We start from the raw sequence: 24,448 nt of genomic DNA, 5'->3' as shown, positions 1-24,448 counted from the left end.
GACTGGGTCTTTCCATTTATCATTGATCCAGTACACAGAGAAGGTGTTCAATAGATTGTTGTAGAAATGAAATAGCACTGGAAAAGAGCTTGGAGTTGGGATTGCCACTAACTAGGTGTTAGATGTGTATTTAGTCTGCTTTTGCTAGGCCTTAGTACCTTCATCTATAAAATGAAAGTGTTGGACTTCATAATTAAGTCCTTTCCAACTATAAAATATCCTATAATTTTAACTGCTTATATATGAGTGGAGACATGCACATACTTTCATCTAATGGAAATAAAGATATAGTTCTTAAAAATTTCCTTTGCAAATGTATTTTGGTTAATATAGCTGCCATCAATTTGGCTTATAAAATAGTGTTTTCAATGATCTTTTAGCATGATAGATTAACTTTTATGTTCCTAAAGCCATTTCCTCTGAATGCTGCTGAATTCACACTTCACTAATGGCAAGGATCCGATTAGAACTAATTTCATAGTGATTCTTTGACATTTTCAAACACAAAAATGTGTGTGCTTTTCTGAATAAAAGTCAGAGCATACCATAAATTGTAAAAGTTACTATTAAAGTTCAGTCTAATATTGGATAGTAGTTATGAAAGTAAAAGTGCCTGAAAGGCTAAATGCTTGCAAAATGAGTTTCTTTAAAGTTTTTCCACCCTTCATTTCTTTTAGTTTTATCTCCCATAATTCTGTACACCCAGATCCACTGGACCTGTTTCCAGACTTCTGTCCCTGTCATTACCCACTTTGTCAGTTCCTCAGCTTCACTATTTGATAAAACTTAAAGAAGCTGATAGTGTTTAGCAGCATAGGCCAACAAGTCAGCCTCTCTCACTCAACAAGAGTGAGAAGTCAATGCAGAAACTCAGTCCTGTGGATAGGGTCTATATAGGAGAGAACAGAGAGAACAGAGACTTCTAAGTGACATAAGCACCAGCAGTTTTTCCCTAAGTCCCAAATTAATGGATCTAGTACAAGGAAATCTGGGGGAGAAACACGGTATCTTAACATTGGTGACTGGACCACTTGATTATATTACTAGGAAGTATGACAATTTCAAATCTACTTCAATGACAGAGTTTTGCTTCTGGAAGAATTCTTCCCTTGGCTGGACTTAACTCAGAAACTAGATGATGGTTCTGTTCTACAATAAGAATTCATTAGTGGAACAAGCCAGAGAAAGTAAAGGCAGGAGGAAGAGGGGAGCTAAAATGCCTTTACTTTTATCCTAAGGAACCAGTGAGGCAGACATAAGAAGGAAAAATAAGGTTTAAGTGAGAGTATAATTGTTGAGGCTAAAGAAATTGTTTAATAAAGAGTATAGTTAATAATTTGAGTGAATTTCCATTTTATTCCTGAGTTAAAATTTTGATTTATGATATGTTAAAAATGGTATAAATTCAAAACTATTTTACAAAATCTATCAGAAAGGGGTCAGATTTCATACTGATACACAGTTGTTTCTTAAAATAAAAATTCAACACTAGTTTTCTTTTCCTTCCCCAAACTGAAATAGATCTTCCTTTTCTCCCTCTTTTTTTCTCTTCTTTCCTCCTTTCTTACCTTCCCTTCTCCCGTTCCTTTGAGTCCTGTAGGGCATAGCTGAATTTTATATAGGGGCCATGTTGAATGTGAAAGACAACGTGTTCAAAACTGCACTCATATTCAGTGAGTAAGTAGCTCACACTATGAGAGACTACTGAGCTGATGGTGGATTCAGGTCTCCCATCTTGTGTTCGTTTTGGAGTACATGTTTAATGACTGGAATAGCACATAAATTACTTGATTACTTTTGTATTTTTTTTCTTTTTCTTTTTGTCCAAGTGTTCATAACTGAAATTTCAGAAGTTCAGTGCTATATGATATGACTATTTTATCATGCTGAAGAGAGGCTAAGAATATGGGCTAGGAAGAGGCCATTTTAATACCTATTTAGGTGGTTATAAGTGACATCTGAATAAAATTTATAGATAATATTGAGGAAATGTGAGCCAAATAACAGAGCTCATTAAGAAGAAGTTTCTGGATCTGTTAAAGAAAGAGGCAATTATTGACGGAATTTTTCAAGAGCAGTGTTCCTTAAACTTTGGAAAGCCTAATTATCTCGAGCATTTGGGTAAAAATACAGATTCTGGACCTCATTCCAGTAATTCTGATTCAGTAAGATCACAGTGGAAACCAGAAAAGAGAACCTTAAGTGAACAAAAGGTATTTTGGGTGCTGGTGTCCTCCAGTTTCATTTTGAAGATCCAGGTCTTAAATGGAAAGAGAAGAAAAGACAATGATCATACATTGGGGTTAGTTTTGACAAGGTAAATGGTGAGTTTTCTCCTGAAGGAGAAGAGAAGATTTTTTAAATGAGATTAAGAAAGAGCTAAATTGAGGTTAGAAAGACAGTGGTGTTAATTTGGAAGATGAAATAGGCTGAAAGATGATCTTTCAGTAGTCAGAGAATGGTAAAGAGCAACCACGGGAAGTGTAAAAAGCATGGATAAGGTTTGAAATAGCTCTTACAGGTGAGTGATTATGGCAAGGCACTGGGTCTGCTTGGGTCTTCATAATTTTATCTGTTAAATGATGAGATTGGAACATCATAAACTTTGAGGCCCTTCTCAACTATAAACAATTGTTCAATTCTTCTATGTGAGAAGTGTCCATCAGCACATCATCACTGAGTATAGAGTACCGCTATCCATAATAGTTGTGACAGCAGCTATTTTCCTCCAGGCTCAGAGACAGGTCCTCTGAAGGCAACAGATTTCCATCTGAAGGAAAAAAGATTTCAACTCTAATCTCCATACTGCCTAACCTCCATTTTGACTCTAAGAATTATTTTCCTAAAGAGTGAACAATAAACATTGTTAAACAGCAGTGATTAGCCAGTTTAAAACTGAATCTGTAAGATTCTACAATGTTGTTCCATTTTGGCAAGCAAATTAGTCAGTAACTTGAAAGGCAATAATCTACCTCTAAATTCTGGATTTTAATTTTTTCTTTCTACTGCTCTTTTTCACTACAGGTGTGGGGTTTTTGTTGTTACTCTTGTCTTTGCTTTTCATGTCTCGTCTCTTAACTTGACTCTCCTTATTGATGTTAACCAGGAATGTTGGGAAACCAGTTATACAGCATATATCATATCCTTCTTGCACAGAAATAAAGAGATTTCGATAAGTACTTAGTTAAAAATTGCAATCCATTCTACTTTTGACTTAGTTATGGTAGGTGGCAGCTCTCTGCTCTGATGCTGATGAACAGATTGAATTATAAATACAAAGCTAATATTTATTGAATGCTTACTATGATTCAGGCCTCTCTAGTAGCAAAAGAGAGTGCCCAAAGGGTACCCTGGTATATAGAAAGTGTAATATTTAATTTTGTTAACTTGACCAGGCTATGGATCCAATGTTTTTGTCAAACACCAGTCTAAGATGTTACTATGAAGACATTTCTTCAATGTGATTATCATTTCAATAAGTGGACTAAGTAAAGCAGTTTACCATCCATAATGTGGTTGGGCCTTACCCCATTAGTTGAAGGCCTTAAGAAAAATGACCAAAGTTTCCCGAAGAAAAAGGAATTGCACCTCCAGATTGCCTTTGGATGCAAGACTGCAACATCAGCTCTTGCTGGAACTTCTAGCCTAACAGCCTGCCCTGCCCTGTGAATTTCAGACTTGCTAGCCCCCATAATCACATGAGCCAATTGCATAAAATCTCTCACTCTGTGTATGTTTATACATATATGTGTGTGTATATATGTATGTGTGTGTATATATGTGTGTGTGTATGTCCATATATACATATATATGTGTATGTGTGTGTGTATATATATCTATCTGTGTTTATAGTATATATGTCAGGGTTCTCCAGAAAAACAGAATCAATAGGAAAGCATATATATATATATGGGTATGTATATGTGTGTGTGTGTATGTGTATATAATCTATATATCTCCTGAAGAACCCTAACACAGAAGGCAATTTATAAAACATGGAACCTCCTAATGGGTCAGTGGCTTCAATCTATTTGGGATGAAGAACATTGCCAAGACTCAGATGAAAGGCACAAACATTTTACCCAGGAAAATGTGTTTGTAGGTACATACATATGAAATTTTGCATACCTATTCATGCAAGGTATCCGAGGATTAATCTTTGTACTGGGTTTAGATATCAAACGAATTTGTTTCTAAGTAAAATGCAATGAGACCTTCTAGGCTGGAGATCTTATTGATTTTCACTCAGATTGCAGTTAGAAGTTAAAGGCCAAAAATGTGGTGGGCAGACAAGAATATTATTTACAATCTTCTTCTGGAAGGACCTGCAACCAAAAAAAAAAAAAAAAACTGCTTCTGTTGATGCACTTTTGAAGGACATTAAAATTGCAAAATGCACACATCCTGAGGCAGTTTCCTTGCCGGCATAGGGTATAAAGCCAAAAAGTTAATGGGAAGGGAGGGCTCCCATATGACAGTTGATTTGACACAATAGTTTTACCAAACACTCAGAAACTCAACTACAGGAATGAGCATGAGAAATAGGTAAAAATAAGAGCAACCCAAATAGGCACTGATTCTTAATCCCAAATTGCCCATGGAAGATTGCATAAATTCCTCCCAGAATCTAGAATGTGCCTATTCTTTGTTTCTCATTACTTTATGGAAAATTATTCCTTTTAAGATGATTTTGTAGATATTTCAAAGAAAATTTTACAGAGTTGATTTTCAAAGGGCTACTATCTCAAGGGATGATCTTTGACCCGTAAATATGAGCAAAAAGTGGCTGCTAGGGATTAGTACAAAGAGTACTCAGATTCTGTAAAAGTTTAGTAAAACAACAACCAAAAAAATGTATAAAATAGAGCAACACAAAATATGAAGGATATCATATGTTATATTTAAAAGATCAGAGACCTTCTAATTTAAATATTTTGTAGGTTAACTCGTTTTTGGCATATATCAAAAAAATTTTGTCCTATCATCTCAACATATATATGTACGACTTCTTATTAAGTCATTGTACTTTAATGTAATGCTGTACTGTTATCAAAAATATTCAAACCCTCGCATATGAAAATTATAAGCTGAGAAAGAAAGAATGCTATCATAGCATTGGGTATAGTTTTGCAATGAATTTAATGCTAGGCAAGTTCAGGCATATCTAAAGGTGGAGGCTGAAATTATAGAGTAAGATTTTGTTAAGGATTGGCAAGTCATGTTATAACAAATTCTCTGTATAACATGGTACAATGGTTAATTTTATGTGTCAACTTGACTAAGCCACAGGATACTCGTATATTTGGCCAAACACTATTCTGGTGTGTCTGTGAGGGTGTTTTTGGATGGGATTAACATTTAAATTGGTAGAATGAATAAAGCAGATCGCTCTCCCTTTTGAGGGTGGGCCTGGGTCAATCAGTTGATGGTCTGACTTAAACTGAAACATCAGCTCTTCCTCGGTCTCAAATCTGTCAGACTTCAGATTGGAACTACACCATCGGCTGTCCTGGATCTCTAGTTTAGTGACTTACCCTGCAGATCTAGGGACTTCTCAGTCTCTATAATTGGGCCAATTCTTTATAATAAACCCCTTTCTCTGTCTATGTATATACATTCTATTAGTTATGTTTCTCTGGAGAATAAAGGCCAATACACATAGTATTAAAATAGTTTTAGCATTTCTTTTAAATTTTGGATGCTTCTATGTTTTCTATGATAGTGGTATTGTAGGCTTTATATTCTTACACAACATTCACATTTATAAAGATTATGTTTTTCAAATGTTTAAAATTATTCTTAAAACTAAAATTATTGGTAAAATATGAAAAACATGGAAAGAATCTTGTGATAAGATTGATCTGGTTTAAGATGATGTAAGATGTTGTATTATGTTAATAAGGTTATTCAGTTGATGTTATCTGCATTAATAAAAACATAGAGTAAAATATTTTGCCAGAAATTCTACAAAATCACTAGAAATTTAAAGACAAAATATGGCAAGAAAGATAAAGACAAGTTATTTTTGTTGGGATCATTTTTATGGCAATAAAAATTACTCAAATCTTTGATGTGTTTATGCAGTGAAATTTTGAAAAAGAGTTTTACAATCTCTGCCAAGTTACTATATCATGAAACAAAACAAAGTGAGCATAAAAATAGGCTTTCAAATTCTTTCAGAATAAATGAAACAGCTTAATGTTATCGAAAATTTATGCAAACACAATTTGAATCTGATGATGAAAATGCACTTATTAAATGACATTCTATTATATTGCAACAATTAAATTAGATTAGCAGGCAACTACAAAAATACAATTAGTACATTGTCTGAAAATGAAGCTAAGAAAAGAATGTGCATACAAGTTATTTGACAATTAGTTTATGGACTGACATATGTGAAATCTTTACAATTCAACTGGACAAGAGAAAAAATAGTTTAGAGTTCCCTATTTGCTTATTTTTATATGATATATGATATAAGGAAACATTACTTTGCAAATCACTTGGCACAAACAGAAAAAGAAATTTGGTTTAAAATTGTTAGAAAATAATTCATTAAAAATCAGCATAAGTTCTCCAAATTTTAAAATATAACACAAATGACTATTTTATTATGAAGATTTAAGTTTCAATCCGTTTATCTGTGCTTTTTCAAAATGAACACAGCTATATTTATATGCCATACTCTAAGCTAATTCAAGTGGTATTTGTAAATATTATCTCACTTAATATCCTATGAGGTAGATATAATTAGCATTACTAATTTACATCTCAAGTAAACAGTTTAAAGAAGTCAAGGTCAAATAGCAATTAAAAGGGGGAGGCAGAGCTCTAGGTGCAGGTCGTTCAGTCTTCAAACCTTATGCCTTTAACAACTATTATATTATAACTTGTAAGAATTCAACTTTGAAATCATAGTTTTCTCTAAATCCTCTTTCATGCTTGTGGATCAGTTAAATTAAAGTGTGTCATGAGATTGCAAAGCATGTCATTCAAAACTATTACATTTAGAAACTAATTTTCTATGTGAATTCAGACCTCTTCTAAAGGTAAACCAAATTAAATAAAGAAATTAATTAAATGTTGATGTTGAGGCTACTATGATATACATACCAATAATTTAAAAATTTATAGAAACACTGTCATTGTTCTCATGTAATTACTTTCCATTAAGTAACTATTTTAAACTTAGAAAATGTGGTTGTACTAAAGTTAACACTTTCATCTCTTCATTGAGGTCAGCTTAAGATTTGAGTTGAAAAATTACAGATTTTATACAAAATGAACATTTAGTTATGACAGCTTCTCTATTGTCTCATATTTATGACAAAGACCAGAATACATCCCAAAATTATCTCACATCCAGGTCTTCAAACTGAATCCTGAATTCTATCAATTAACTGTGCTGTTTACAGATAAGTTAGTCTCAATATATCAAAAATATTTAAATAATCAAAGTTTTATAAATAATAAAAGAAATCAAAGTAAAGATATAATAAAAGAAATCAAAGTAAAGATAATCAGTAGTTTTTTTCAAGAAACAGTTAACTTTAGATTATCAGTAAGAGTATATAAATTTCTTTTTTTTTTCTTTTTTTTTTTTTTTGAGATTGAGTCTTGCTCCGTCGCCCAGGCTGGAGGGCAGTGGCCGGATCTCAGCTCACTGCAAGCTCCGCCTCCCGGGTTTACGCCATTCTTCTGCCTCAGCCTCCCGAGTAGCTGGAACTACAGGCGCCCGCCACCTCGCCCGGCTAGTTTTTTGGATTTTTTAGTAGAGACGGGGTTTGACTGTGTTAGCCAGGATGGTTTCGATCTCCTGACCTCGTGATCCGCCCGTCTTGGCCTCTCAAAGTGCTGGGATTACAGGCTTGAGCCACCGCGCCCGGCCAAGAGTATATAAATTTTTTATTAGAGATTTACTAAGCTATCAAAAATAAAAGTCTTTCTGTTTGGTTTTTATTTATTTTAATTTCCTATGTAATTTGACATGTTGCATTTCAGTTTTGCTGGAAATGTAGATAGATAAAACTTTTGGACATTTTGCTTATTTGATAATTATTTTTAAGAAATTACCTTTACCTGCATTGTGCTTCTATTTTACTATAGAATCATATCACTCCCTACCTCAAAAATAGCTTCTTTCCTATAATCTATTCTTTCACAATTATAGTATCTGGAATTTTATACTTTTCCCTAGTGTTTAAAGAGATTATTTTCTTGTTTTTTCAATCAGATAGTGCATAAAACATTTCATGAGCCTTTAAACACTGCTTTGTTCTCAACAGCAGGTTATCAAAATAGAAAGCTCTATGATTAGTGGTATATATCAAATCCAAATAACAAAATACATGCAATAATTTCTTTTTTATCTTCATAATACTACATGGCCAATTTCACATTCAACCATGTCAGAATTAGCTGTGACCAAAATATGCAGAACATCAATTTGTAATGGCTTGTAAATATAGGTTTACATGTTGTGGGATTAATATTTTTCATGCACAGCAAATCAGAACAAACATATTATCTTCAGTCATGTCAGACCCTGACAATGTCCTATTCACATGCTCTTCACAACCAAGACCAAGACATTCACTGTTTGTAAAGAGAATGAGTTGATAAGGGACAGAAACTGACAAGCACCAGATTAAGATATCATTTTAGAGATCCTGCATTTATGATCTATATAAAATTTATAAATCAGTGTATCCAAAATTTTAATAACAGAATGATAGTATGTGCATCTCTTTCAAACCACTAAAGAAAACAAGCCTATTTACCTTTTCCCTACGTAATAATTTCCTAGTTAATAATTTAGGAATTTTGTAATATTTATCATAGTTTAAACTTATTAATAATGACAAACATAGTAAAGACACCTGATTTGAAGTAGAAAAGAGGGCTACAAAAAGATACCTTGGAGCCAGATAGACTTGTTAGCTGGATGACTTTGACAAGTTTCTTAATCCTCTAAGTAGCAATTTTTAAAATCTGAAATCTGAAATACGAGAATTTTAAGGACTACCTCACATGTTTTTATGAGGATTAAATTTTTAATCAGTACAAAATTGCTAGTGCAGTCTGTCTGGAAGTAGGTACAGTACTCAGTAAACATTCATTCTCTGCCCTTGTTTTTTCAGTGTTTTTCACTTGATAACTATCTAGAATTATGTTACCCAATATGGTAACCACCAACCATGTGAGTGTATTGAGCACCTGAGGTGTGGCTATTCTGAAATCAGATGTGTTGCAAGTGAAAAACATATACTAGATTTTGAAGACTTAAAATAAAAAATGCAAAATATCTAATTTAATATTTATATTGATTATATGTTGAAATGGTACTATTTTATATATGCTACTGTGCATGAAATATAGTATTAAATAAATTTCATGTTTCTTTTTATTTTTCTTAATGTACTGCAAGAATATTTTAAGTTACATATGTATTTGTGTCTCACATTGTATCTCTATTTAATAGTGCTTACCTAGAAATGAAAAGATTTTAGAATTCTAAGATTTTAATAAAATTCCCAATTTATAGAAACAAAGTTTATTCTTTCATATTTTAGATTCCTTGTAGAAACAAATAATATATTATTACAATATTATAAAAAGCACATCAAATCATATCAGCTAACAAACATTTAGAGTTATAAGGTGAAAAGGAGTTTTTGTCTACCACAATTTAAAAAATGGGAATAAAGTAGAAAAAAATCATCATATTGTTATCCTTGTTCTCCCCGCCTTGAATATAATGGCTGTATAGGGCATCGCTCAAGCCCATATTCTTTACAGCCAAAGAAGTCAAGTGTTCTCCTGAACTACCTAAGATTTATTGAGGTCTTGACCAGTCAGATTCCTTAACCTAGAGAGGGCCATAGCCAATTTCTCAGAAGGTAGAGAAAGTGACAAGAGGAACTGCTAGTACTAGCTATTCTGAGCAATTTCTACACACTATAATAAAGCATGCTTCGTAAAAGGCAAGTCTGCTCATGTCTTTTTCCATCTTAAAATCTTCAATTACTCCTCACAGTTTTTAAGAGAAAGTTAGAAGTCTAGTTTCTTGAACAGAAGTTTCCCTTGTTAACATACAAAATTGTTTTTTTCTTCTTGTCCCTATAAAGGTGTGGAGCGTTACAGGGGCAGGGGTCCTCTCTGCCTCATGCCTGCTTTAGACCATGCATTCCAGCCTTACCTGGCCTAGCCACACTTGTGATGTAATAAGAGCATGTGAAAAATGTTTGCTTTGCTATTATTCTGCTTGTAAGTTTTCTTTCCCCCACAAAAACACTCTTGTTCTTTATACCTGTCCTCTTAGCATGTATGTTCCTGAAGAGACAAACACATAGTAAATAAGAGAGATATCTTAAATATACAGATTTAGATAGTGATAACTGCTAAGGAAAAACAAGTGTTGAAGAGGAATAAGAAGTGCTCATTATAGAAGTTTGGGTTTTAGATGGGATGGTGCTATGGTCTGTATGTTTATGTCCCCCCACCAAATTCATATGTGGAAACCCAATCACCAAGGTGATGCTATAAGTAGGTGACACCACTGGTAAGTGATTAGATAATAAGCCCACAGCTGTCATGAGTGGATTAGTGTTCTTATGAAAGAGGCTCCAGAGAGCTGCCTTGCTCCTTTCACCATATGAGGACACAGCAAGAAGGTGCCATCTATAAACCAGAAAGCAGACCCTCACTAGACACAGAGTCTGCAGTCAATTGATCTTGGACTCCTCAGCCTCCAGTACTATGAGAAATGATTTTTTTGTTCACAAGATACAACATATTGTACTGACAAAAAATAAAAAACAAAATGAAGAAGTAGAATAAAAAATAATATCATTTGCTTCAGCAACAATAGGAATTATTTCAAACTCATACACCCACATTCAGCTATGTGTTTACTGGGAAATGTTATACAATGTTTCTTAATGTGGGTCATGTACAGAGAATTCGAAACATACTATGCTAGCTGATAAGAGGACTTCTCAAATGGCATCTGCTATAGAGAGGTGAAGGAAATGAAGGCCAAGAAGATGTGATAGGCTCTTATCTCCAGGAAGAATGAAAGCCTAGGGCTAAATGAAAGTAGTAAGGCATCCATTTATCCCATCTATTGAATTAGAGATTTTTTAAAACTGTGTTTAATGACTAGAGTTTCTTGTTCTTTTTATTTTGATGTCCATTGTATGCATTCATGCAAGTGTATGGTTATGTGTATTTCTGTGATTTACATAGTTGCCACCAGTAAAAGCCTGAAAAGAAAATAAAAAGAGCCCATATACTTATTTTCAGAAGAATTAAGGAAAATGAGCATAGAAGCCAGGCATGGAGGTGCATTCCTATAGTCCCTCCTACTGGGGAGGTAGATGTGGAAGAATTGCTTAAGCACAGGAGCTAGAGGTTGCAGTGAGCTATGATCACACTACTGCAGCCTGGGCAACAGAGCAAGATCCTATTTCTATAAAAAAAAAAAAAATTGAGAACAGAACCCCAAGAGACGGAATGATACTGGAGAAGGCTAAGTCTGTGAGACCTGCTGCACAGTGAGAAGATAATGGAGAACAAGCTAGCAGAGACCTGTGGAAAGAATTAAGAGCTGAGCTTTATGAAGGCCCATGTTCGATTTTCAAACCCAGTCCACATAGGCATTTTCTAAGATTCAGTCTTGGTTCCTTGATAAATCTCCCTACACTACCTTCCTCATTAAATATGGCTCTTCTGATTCTGTGGTTATTCTTTTAATGCAGATGATTCTTAATAAATCTCTACCCATAAACACAGTTTTCCTGAGTTCCAGTGTAGCATCTTCAAATGCCTGCTAAGCAGTTCTTTGAATATCTCTTTCATTGTATTATCTGACTCCTAGCCTGAGGATCTAAACTGCATTCAGGACTATCCATATACATCTGGAGAGCTGGCAGTTCAGGCCTATTAGGGATAACTGTGCATGAGAAAAATGAAACATCTTTTAGTCTCTCCTAAAGGTATAAGTAGGGAAAAATCAAACTCTTTAAAGTTAATTTAAAAAATAAGAAGATAAATACCTCTACAGTCCAGATGGTGGGCCACCATGAACCTACACCAAAAGAACAACCAGGGCTAGAAGGAGCTATCCTCCTCTAAGCTCTGAGCAGTAGGAAAATAGAGGGGAACCTTAAGGAGATTTCCTAAACAAAGAAAGGAAGGCTTTTTTCTTGAATTCAATGGTATGTGTTTGTGTTTGGACATTCCTGTGCTTCCTTGTTTTAAATTTTTATTTATTTTCTATAGAGACAGTATCTTACTCTGTCACCCCAGCTGGAGTACAGTGGTACAACCATAGCTCACTGCAGCCTCTACCTCCTAGGCTTAAGTGATCCTCCTGCCTCAGCCTCCCAAGTAGCTGGGACTACAGGCACATGCTACCACACCTAGATTTTTTTTCCTTGTAAAGACAGGGTCTCATTATGTTTCCCAGGCTGGTCTTGAATTCCTGGGCTCAAGCAATCCTTCTGCCTTGACCTCCCAAAGTATTGAGGTTATAGGTGTGAGCTACTGTGCCCAGGTCCCTGTGTTTTCTTGGAAGAAGTGCTTAACTATTTCTATGTTGTTTCTACTCTGTTGTGCCTACAGACTGTAGTTCTTTGGAGAAATATGAACTACTTTTAGATTAACATTACTTCAAACATTTTGAAATCTCCATCAATTTCCTAGTTTTGTCTTTCCCATTTGGATCTATTGATGCCCTTCAATTCTAAGGAAGGTACACTTTATATTATTATTTTCATTTTCCGTTGAGCAGAGCTAAGAATTACATCAAACTCTCAAGCCCAGAATCAAAGCTCCAACCCTGATTTTCTTCATAGCCAAACATGATGTGTAAACCAGTGATTTACATGCCTGCCCTCAGTGGCAAACTGAGTTGGTTTTACCTTAGACCTGATTGGAGATCTACACCTGCCCAGACAGCATTAGAAGGAAATTTTAGCAAGGCCATCAGAAAGCCCTTGAGACTAAGTCACTTGTCAGAGGAGTCCCACATCTCCAAGGAACAGGCTTACCTCGGTATCCCTGCCAGGCTCAGCAGTTGATTGAGAGCAGCCCTTGGGAACTGTGACCTCAGCACAAGCACACACATAATTTTAGCATAACAACTGGAACTTTTGATAAATTATACTTTGGTTAATTATACTTGGTGTTTGGGCTACACTCTTATGGGCACCACTTACCATTCTGTTTCTTCTGGTTAAGCAAGTCTTGTACAATATTTTTCCTAAATAAATTTCATCAGAACACAGCACAAGACAAAACTCTGTTCCACTAGAAATATCTTTCGGGATTGTAATATTTATAACATATTTTTAGCACAACCATTTAAACCACTTGAGCTTTATAGTAAGATTTCATCATTTGTTTTTTGGCCATGAGTATATCACCTAAGAGTATATCTGATGATTTGCATAAATTGAGTCATATGTCTAGAAATCACGTGACGTAAAAATGGGCGAAGTCTGCCAACAAAGGCATAAAATAAAACATACATTATTTGCATTTAATGAACCCATGTTAATTCCTATTGATCATTTGTTTCCAATTGGTCATAAACTACATTTCAAATATTTATAAATCTTTTATGGAATAATTTCAAATTCTCCAGTATATTATAGAATTCTTTGACTTTTAAGTTGAAAAACATTTTTCCCTTCTTCAACATTTTGGTTGTCTTTATTGTTACTTGCAATTTCTCAAGAAATAATTCAATGGTACAGAAATTTTATTTGAAACTTCTTTTTGTAACCTGAGTATATATAGTTCATCAGGAACAAAAAAATATGAAGTAATTTTGGGAAAGATTTGCTTTCTTATAATCTCACAGTTTCCTTTTACCAACATTATTTCTGCTATCCTGGACAGTAAAGACGAAAATAAAGTAATACTTGAGTAGTATGGCTTTTTCTTTGCCATATGTTACAAAAAATGTAACTCTGAAGTAACCTGTTTTTTTTCTCTGATCCTAACTTCAAAATTCTATTTTCCCTGTCTTTAGCATTTTTGGTAAGCCTCACTGCATTGATTATTGGTCTTTTAAAAGTAATTCTTATATTCTTAGTCACGTTTAAATATTTGTTGTTGGTTACATGCTTTTATTCTCTTTTTTCTACATGTTCTCTTTTACAGATTAATTCAACTACATTTTGTCCCTCTCATGACCCAGTGATGGTTGTAGCTGGGAAATGTGAATTTAAAAAATTTTTGTTTGTTTGTTTGTTTGTTTATTAGAAATTAGATCTTGCTCTGTCATCTAGGCTGGAGTACAGTTCTGTGGATTGTAGCTTACTGCTGCCTGGAACTCTTGTGTTCAGGTGATCTGCCTCAGCCTCAGCCACCCAAGTAGCTGGGATTATAGGTAGGCACCACTGTACCCTGAAATGTAAATTATGATCAGTTCAATTCTGTGCTTCTGTGTTGTCATGAAAAAATTGGGAGGGAGGGAAGGAGGGGGAGAAAGGGAGAGAGAGAGAGATCTTTATCATCAAAATATTAATTTCGGCCGGGCGCGGTGGCTCAAGCCTGTAATCCCAGCACTTTGGGAGGCCGAGACGGGCGGATCACGAGGTCAGGAGATCAAGACCATCCTGGCTGACACGGTGAAACCCCGTCTCTACTAAAAAAATACAAAAAAAAAAAAAAAAAAAACTTAGCCGGGCGAGGTGGCGGCGCCTGTAGTCCCAGCTACTCGGGAGGCTGAGGCAGGAGAATGGCGTGTACCCGGGAGGCGGAGCTTGCAGTGAGCTGAGATCCGGCCACTGCACCCCAGCCTGGGTGACAGAGCGAGACTCCGTCTCAAAAAAAAAAAAAAAAAAAAAAAAAAATATATATATATATATATAAATTTCAACATAAAAAGTTTATTACTGAATGTTTCTATCCTGATTGTTCTTAATTTAGCAAGAAGAAAAAATCATATTCTCTGTGGAAATAACCTCAGATTTGTTTTGCTATATTAAAAGTTAAAACAAATTTGTGATTTTTTTCTATGTTTATGTAATTTTCTCAATAATGCAGATTTTTGTTATAGTTATCAAATAGAACTGGATTTGGCTTATTATCCAATGGAGTGGAATTAGGAAGTTCCAAATGGTGTAGAACATTATTTATGTGATAGGAATGAGATTGACAAACTGCATAGAATTCCATATTGTTCAGCAGTGTCAGGGAGATGAAGAGAAACGTAGGCATATTGAAGAGGACTTAGATATATCAACTATTATTTCCATTATACAGATAGGAAGTCAATGCTCAGAAAATTTGGATATTGATTCATCCATGAGAGTAGGACAGCCTTCAAATTACTACAGAAACTTTTTTCCCAGAAGTCAGCTTTTAGCCTTAGAGATGTTTCTTAATTCCAAGCCATTTGCACATTTGTTTCTTTTTGTCTTCCCACAGTTCCCACCAATTTAGTTTTCTTTATTTTTCTGTATATATCAGTGCGTATGGTTCTACCAGGGTTCCTCTTCCCCATTGGAAGATAGTCCTAGAGTCAGTACTGTGGTTAAGAGAATGTCACTTGTGTAAGTTACATAAAATTTCTAAATATTTTTCTGAACTTGGAGCATCAAATGAGCTCATGTATTGGTAAGAATATTAAGCTATATAAAGCAATTTATACACACAAAAGCTATTTTGGGGGATTATGGAGAGTACAGACTATCTGAACCAAGTTGCTTGCATAGAAAAATGCTGAAGAGGATTTCCAACCTAAAAATGAGTGAAAAACCAATGTGCTAAGAAGGCTGAAACTTGGATAGGCTAAGGTAGCCAATAATTGAGTTATGAGAATGAGAAAAATAAGAGGGGGTAATAATTAAATAATCTCCCTGGTGATTAAAGCGATTGATAGAGAAATGACTAGCCCTGTTTTCTTTTTAAATCTATAAGTAATTTGCCTTTTTGGCCCCTTCTCTTTCTTTATCTTATCTTCATCTTTCTTTGTAAACAATGGCAAGTTGCTGAATGCAGAGAAAATGTCAACAAAAGCCAACTGGGAAAAAGAAAGACTAAAATTTATTTTATTTATTTCTATTACTCTTTAAATCACATAAACTATGAAGCTCTACATGAGACAGCTGCACCTCTGAAATATTAGTTGTCATTAGTTACACTTTTAACAGAATGGTAGCCATACAGTTATCCCATTGCCAAACAGCACTAATGCCATGCCATTCTGTGGTCCAGAAGTTAAACTAAGATATTACATAGAAATTGTGGAACTAAGTCAACATTATTATACAGCACCTACTAAACACACTTACTAAACACCTATTAAACATACTTAGTATTATGTATACTGCTATTTTCAGGATCATAAAAATGACTTCTTATCTCTAGTAATACAATTTTATGTGAGACAACATACTCGTAGATATGGACAAAAAATAAAATCACACATACATTAAGCCTTCTAGATTTTTAAAAATCTCACTAATATACTTTTAAACTAATGTTGTGTGAGAGTTAAAACTCAGCATTAAAGAAAGAACTCATTGTTTCATCCTTGGGAAGTTCATCAAGTGTACTTAATACATCTGTTATAAGCCCTCTACATCAGGCAGAAATTAGCATTAAGAATTTTAAAACATGTTCATCCTTTCAAATGGTTTAAAATATGCTTATGTACAGTTACTAAGAATAATCAAGTATTTTTATTGTAATAAGTAATTTGAAAAATACCCATCAAAAATTATCTAAAAACATTCTTACTGAAAACACAATTTACCATGAGCTTGAAAATGTACTTTTACTTTTCATATTCTTAGTTCTTATTTTGATTTAGGTTTTTAATCAGACCTTTTTCTATAGATCAAACTTTACCCTAGCTCTGCCCAAGGTTATGCAATTTAACAGAGGACAGCATTTTGTACTCAGCAAGTTTTACAGGGTAGAACGAAAACATGTTTGTAGATTAATGATGTAGTATTCTTTATGATTAAATTTTCAAATGAAGAGTCATAGCATCAAGTAGTGGAAATAACACTGGGGCTGGAGTTAGAACTGAATCCGAGCTCATTTATGGGTGGAACGACCTTGGGAAGCCATCTGCTCTCTGCGAGGCTGTTTTTCTCTTCAGTATAAGGGGATGATAAAATCCAACTAATAGTGTCATGGAGAGTCAGCTTTGCAAAAGCCCATAGTTTAGTGTCAGTTTTCTACTTGTTAGTCAATAAATATGTGTTTATTACTATTATAAGAAAGAAGAGAGGGTTTTATACTCCAGCAAGATATATTCAAAGCTTTACTTAGTTCATAACTCTTTTTAGCTATTTAGATACATTAATAGGTCTAATTTACTCCTGAAATAACAGGGTAAGTTTAGTTTTGGAAGGATTACTGCATTTATTTGACAGAATGATTTCTAATTTTATTGTTTTACTTGGTGAGAGAAAAAGTATATGGCTACTTTATGTATACACAGCCAAGTTTAGTACATAAAGAAAAATCTACAGGTTTATAGAACCTCTAAAATTTTAGTTGCTTTCTGTTTCAGCTGAGGAAAATACACACACACACACATACACTCACACACACACACTCACCCACACTCACACACACACACACACACCCCTCCCAAAAAACATTACCCAGGATTTTTTTTTCTTTCTAGCAAATCTAAGGCAGCTAAGCAACTCTATAACTGTAAATGTTTTCCCTTGGGATTTCTTGGGCAATTGGTAGAAATCATATGGAAAATTATAGCTTGGAAGTGACCTCTAGGTTTCATTTTCCTAGCTGCTGGAAGAGGGATGTATTTGAGAAACAGTATGTTTAAGCTCCAGGAGATTAGGGTGTGGGTATGAGCCACGACAGTGTTGGTGGTTGTTTGATGAGGTGACTTATTTGTGAAGTGGGGCCGACAACTTTGTTGGAAGCTAAGTGACCTCAGCCTGAGGGTCCGAGCTATAGTGGTAGACCCATACAAGAAGATAAATGGGAAATCTGACTTGACAGTGTTGAAGTGTTAAAGAGGGAAATCAAAGACCCTGTTCATCTGGATTGATCTTCAGGTTGAAACTAGGTAAATTGTGCTACATGTTTGTTTGCCTTGAAGTGCTCCTCAGTTATACAGAAAGATAGTTTTTTTTTTTTCTTATTTGAATCAATTCTTTAACATAAAATGTTAACAAAAACATCTAGCCTAGGGTTTAAAAATGTATTCAACACAGAAATCTTGAAAATATTTAATGCATCAAATAATTTTTCCTAGCCTGTGAGATATCTTGCACTAAAAATGTCTTTCTGCTGAAGTATTTTCTGAAATATTAGTTTCTACTTTTACTTTTTTCTCCCAGGACATCCATTCGTCTGAACCAAAACAGCTCCCTTATTTTATTTTTTCCTTTTTTTATTTTTTCTAGTTCTGAAATAACCCATCTTGAAGACATAAACAACCTGCATTGATGGCTAGCCAGACTCTGTCCTGCCACAGTTCTCCTCCTACTCTTCATTTCTTACCCCAAGGAGTAGTAAACATGAATCCTGACCCACCAATGCAGTCCCAGAACTGAGAAAAGATTCATTGCAGCTAAACAGTAGGTAGAAATAAAAACAATGACTCAATTCGATAATATTAAGTGTGTTGGGAAGACAGTCTCCAAAAGAAAGGATAAATAACCTACATAATGAAGAATTACTTAGCAGTGTTATGTAAATATTGTAGCAGCATCAATGAGGAGGTAAGCAGAAGTATTTTAAGACACTATATTATACAATACACTATGCACTGTTTCCTGGTGATAAGGTTTTTAAAGCATCTTTATAAGCTCTTCTTCTCTGTTGTGACAGGATTATTTTTGCACCTTTGGAAAGCAACTGAAAAAGGAAGCCTGGAAAAAATGCTGCCTAACAAAGCAGCAGTACTCAAATAGCTCTAGCTATAAGAAAGAACTGATTCAAGATACGAGAAGAGATTTAAGATATATGATTAAATATAAGTGTAAAAAAATCCTCATTTTTATTGAAATGCTGTGTATTCCTATTATTTCAGTGAAGTGCTAAATGGCAAAGGATAAATTTTTTAGATTTTTTTTCACTGAATTTTAAATAGTCTTTGAAGCAGATATTTCATAAAACAACATCCAGAAACAATAACACATATGTGGATAAAGTTGAATGGTTGGATAATGTATTGTGCAAATTATCAAGAAGAAAACCACCTTAAAGAAATATTTTAGCTTAACAGCATCAATAAATAGGACACCTAGTTCACTTTTAAAAATGACAACAAATGTTTTCCTCCTCATATCCCTGAAGGTCTTAGGTTTAGAATGAAAAATATTGAAATATTTTGAAATTATCTACATTTTAAATATTTATTCAAGGAGAATTGAATCTTGATCGACAATGGTACACAAATCACTGAAATTCAAAAATTCTAAGTCTCATGTTAGATATTAGGAAATTTTAATTTTTCATTTACTAAAATGGCAAAAATGTAGACAGTAGAATAAATGAAGAAATGAGAATGTCTTAGATAATCAACAAACTGAATAATTAGGTGGAACTACTCAACGCCTGTATTAGTCCATTTTCATGCTGCTGATAAAGACATACCCTAGACTGGGCAATTTACAAAAGAAAGAGGTTTATTGGAATTACAGTTCCACATGGCTGGGGAGGCATCACAATCATGGCAGAAGGCAAAGAGGAGCAAGTCACATCTTATCTGGATGGCAACAGGCAAATGGAGAGAGAGAGCTTGTGTAGTAAAACTCCCACGTTTAAAACCATCAGATCTCATGAGACTTGTTCACAATCATGAGAACAGCATGGGAAAAGACCTGCCCCCATGATTCAACTACCTTCCACTAGGTCCCTCCCACAACATATGGGAATTCAAGGTGAGATTTGGGTGGGGACACAGCCAAACCTTATCAACCCCTTTATACAGCCAACTCTTCATTCTTTAGCTATGTTTATATAGTTTGTAGACTCTCTACAAAGACTGTTTCACAGAAGGATGCCTTCTTCCTTCTGGTCTTCCTATTGTCATTAGTTATTGCATACTCAGAAAAGGCAACATATTTTAATATTATATTTTTTGCAAGAGGCCACCAGAGAAGGAACATATCTAGGAATAGAACCCAGAGGCCCACATATGCTGAATGAAAGTAAATAAAAACAGATATAAGGAAGATATTTAGGTTGAAATTAGGTTAAAAGAGAGAGTAAGTCAAAATATAGAAATGCAGATACAGGCTAGAATCTAGGAGTTGCATCCTGGTTACCAAAGACAGTGAACAGGGGACAGATGAGCATAGAATTCATTTAGCAATGGCAATCGGGTGTCCAGAAATAAATTAAACCTCTGAAGGTCTAAGAGAGAGAGGTCAAGGGCTTACATTAAATAGATACATAGATTCTCCCATATTGGAAAAAATCCTGCTTCAGACATTATTTACAATCCCAGACCCAAGAGCTGTTGAATTCAATTCAGTTTATGAATGACCAAGATATGTCAAGTCAGTCTCTCAGTATGTGTTACCTAGCTGTTTGCAGTTGGTATTACTTCTTACTTCATTGTGACTTACAACATTGTAAGACTCTCTACACAGTGAGGAGGAGTATTAGCTTTCCAAAATCTATGTCTCTGTTCATCACCAACCTATTTGCCAAACCAAATTAACTGTAAATAGGTAAATAGTAAAGTATTACAGGAAAAACAGGAGCAAGGTAGAGGGACTGGTGATTATTTGTGAGCTGGACTAGAGGTGGCATAGTTGGAACCTGAGATACTGCAGAGCCAGCTGACTTGATTGACATTTTGACTGAGGTAGGAGAGGAAACTGGAACTGAGGACAAGATCTACACGTTTGCTTTCCTGGGTCAGAAACTAGGATTTGGGAGACATTTATAAACAGCACTGCTCTTCAAATCTTTAGGAAATAATTGAATTTAGGGTTAATTCTACCTTACAACTTCTCTTGTAATGTGGAGTGGGACCTAATTTAAAAGAACAGACACAATCAGAAGAAGCCTGTTGCAATCAATATTTCTATGGAATGAAAGACTCCAGGAAACAACAGTTCTAAAATGGCTAGTCTAAGAATGTCGAGGGTTTTGTTAAAACCTAAATATGTACCACAGTGTTGAATTTTGAATTGTCAACACAAGATTTAAAATGTCAATTAATTTGAGCAAACTCCCACACCTCTGAGACATCCAATTGTGGAGAAAAAGTTTTTTAAAACCCAAATTATTCATGGAATAGATGGTATCTATTTAATATTTCACTTCAGGTTTCATCTCAGATTTTTTTTAAAAAAGCTTTTTTTTTTTTTTTTTTTTTTTACATGAAGAGTATTTTAAACACATTTTACTGTTAATCCTCTGAAAACTAACCCATGGTCACTTGTCATATAAACCAGTCAATCAAAGCTCTAGAGACTGATTATATCCTCAAAATGAAAAATTCTTAAAAAAATAAACAGATCAGTACAAAATGAACCTTACCTGACAGGGGAATATGGCTAATGATAAAGAACAATTTCAGTCACATTTCGTTTTCAAGAAAATATTTCCTGAAGTGTTCAGTATTATTAGCCAATGTACTCTACCTCTTCATTATCAGATTTCAGATAACTTTTCTGAATTTCCTAATAAAATATAATCGTATTTTTGTTTTATAATAAAACATAATTTTACTCCTGGGAGTTTGGTTTTAAAAACAAGATCTTTTTCTATTAAATCAATTCATTAAGTTCATTAAATTAACAAATTAAATATATTAATTAAGCCATCTCTCCAATTTTTATTTTCACCCCTTTTCTCCATCTCTGCTCTCCCCATTCAGTGGAGTTTTCCTCTCTGTGCTAAAAGAGGCTATGATGGCTCCTGAATGATTTTGGCCTAGAGATGGGCACATGATGTGAGTTGGATCAATTAGAAAACTTCATTGAGATTTCATTTAGAGCCTCTGGGAGATAAATGCTCTCTCCTTCCTCTGGTTCGTCTAAGCCAGGATTTGTGCCTTCCAAGTCAACTACAGGCCATGCTTATCTCCCACTGTTTGCAAGAATCAAATCATCAAAAAGAAAAAAATAATAACATAAAAACATGTAGATAAACAAAGATGAGGCGAGCAAAATAAGGGAGAGAAGGAGGGAGGGAGAAAGAAAGCAATAAGGTGCAGAGCTCAGGGAAGAAGAAAGAGGAAGAACCTAGATCCAGCCCTATTCTTTCCACTAAACTGTATAGACCCCCTTTTTATTTTCTTTAGGCTAGTTTGAGTTGGGATTTTGTCATTTGAAATTGAAAGTGTTTGAACTAAAATACTGTTCAAAGAGATTTCTTCCTGGTATTACGTGTGCCTGTGTTTCTTCAACATTCCAAGATTTTGACATTTAATTAAAAAGCTTCTAAGTGATCTGGTTGGCTTAATTTTAAGATCTGTGCTTTTCAGGAATTGATTTAAATAAATAATGGTGTTGACAATATCCCAAATATAGCTTCTTTAGGGTCACTATTATGGAATTTTTGGAATTGAACTAATCTAAAAAATACATTGAAGCAATTATCTCTATTCAAAATAACCTATGTCTCATAAAATTCATTTAAGGAGTTGTTTGTTATAACACTGAACATAGCAAAGAATAAATTAAAAGCCTAATATTTTGGGGATTCTAAATATGGTGTTATTTAAAAAACTGTTTATCCTAAAAAATCCAAAACTACTCTGTATGATAGCTTGTATTAGTCTGTTTTCATGCTGCTGTAAAGAACTGCTCCAAGACTAGGTAATTTATAAAAGAAAAAGGTTTAATTGACTCATAATTCCACATGGCTGGGGAGACTTTAGGAAACTTACAATCACGGAGGAAAGGGAAGCAAACACATCCTTCTTCATACAGTGACAGGTGAGAGAAGCGCAGAGCAAAGAGAGGAAAAGACCCTTATAAAACCATCAGATCTCGTGAGAACTCACTGATTACGTTGAGAACAGCACGGGGGAATTGCTGCCATTATCTAATCACCTCCCATGAGGTCTCTCCCCCAACACATGGGGATTACAATTTGGATTATAATTCAAGATGAGATTTAGGGTGGGGACACAGCGAAACCATATCATAGCTGAATTTAATTTTTAAATTTAAACGTGCTTCTATATTTTTAGTGAATAAAAACTTACATTTTCTGAACTCAGGTACCTTACAAAATATGAACTATTTTTTTTCTAGAGCAGTTTTAGGTTTGCAGCAAAATTGAGTGGAAAATAGAGATTCCCTATATTTTTCCCCCCACGTATGCCCAATCTTGCCCGCTATCAAAACCCCACAGTATATATCCCATATAATTTCATAGTAATCTGCATTTAACGTCCCTTTAAGTTTTTTCATGGCCAAATAGATCATTTCATTTTAGTGCTGAATGATATTCTATTGTCTGGATATATCACCGTTTATTTATCCATTTGTCTACTAAAGGACATCTGGATTGCTTCCGAGTTTTGTCAATTATCAAAAAAACTGCTATAAACATTCCTGTGCACATTTGCACATATTGTGTAGACATAAAATTTTCAACTCATTTGTGCTGGGAAGTCCTATTCCACCCTCCTGCTCCAGTGGCCTATAATTCTGTGACATTATCCACTCTGAGAGGATCTGGTCTTAGTTTTACAGATGAGACCTAAGGTTATCTGTATATAACATGACCTGCCCAGGTATGCCAATCATTTAACTTCTTTCCTTCCTCCTTTCAGAGGTCTGCTTTATTGAAAACCTCATTTGTAAAACAAATTTGAATTTTCATAGTGCTATATAGATCTGTTTATTGACTACTTGGGCAGTGTCACACTTTTATAATTATCATAACTTTATAATACATATAGAAAGAATGGCATGGTTTCATATTATATAGAAATATAACATCAACAACCTGTAGAATAAAGACAATTTTCAAAACTTTCTGGCACTTATCTCCAAACAAAATAGTGTGTTATTCTTCTTCTTTATTTATTATAAAATTTTAGATATTGTCAGTTGGTTTTGTACTGAGTCTTAATTTTACTACATAAGCAAAATTACAATATTGGCATTTCAATATGTATGTTGCCTAATATTTCCTTTCTTGAATTCTGAACACACTTTGAAAAAATAAAACTGATGACAGTGTTCAGACTTACAAATCAGTGAAAGTAAAATATTTTAAATATAAAAATTCATAAATATGTATCCTCTGTTCTTTATTCCCAATGACTTTCTTTGATGTCAGCTCTCTCTCCAAAGATATCCTAAGAATTACTTCTGATGTTACTGGTGTTTTGGAGAGAGTCTCAGAATCTTGCAACTATGTTGAGCTGCTCTGAGTGGAACTTTGAAGGTCATCATCTCAGAGAAAGCCCACTGCCTTTTACAGTAGCTCTAAATAGCAGCAGTCTTGATTTCTCTTTCAGATA

The 24,448-nt window shown here is 34.4% G+C and overlaps 1 long non-coding RNA gene across 5 annotated transcripts in view; it reads left to right on the top strand.

Moving 5' to 3' along the window:
• Positions 1–24,448, top strand: part of LOC105477896 (uncharacterized) — a 165,018-nt gene that overhangs the window by 44,138 nt on the left and 96,432 nt on the right. For 4 of the 5 annotated variants that reach the window (XR_011625973.1, XR_011625974.1, XR_984980.3 and 1 more), the window contains exon 2: positions 18,411–18,728. This is a non-coding gene — a long non-coding RNA (uncharacterized lncRNA). Of the gene's footprint in view, positions 1–18,410; positions 18,729–18,837; positions 21,286–24,448 lie in introns of those variants that run through there. The other variant, XR_984981.2, reaches the window with a different exon arrangement.

This window comes from Macaca nemestrina, chromosome 7, assembly GCF_043159975.1.
Source record: "Macaca nemestrina isolate mMacNem1 chromosome 7, mMacNem.hap1, whole genome shotgun sequence".
Taxonomy (NCBI): Eukaryota; Metazoa; Chordata; class Mammalia; order Primates; family Cercopithecidae; genus Macaca; species Macaca nemestrina.
This window is presented reverse-complemented; position numbering and strand designations above follow the sequence as displayed.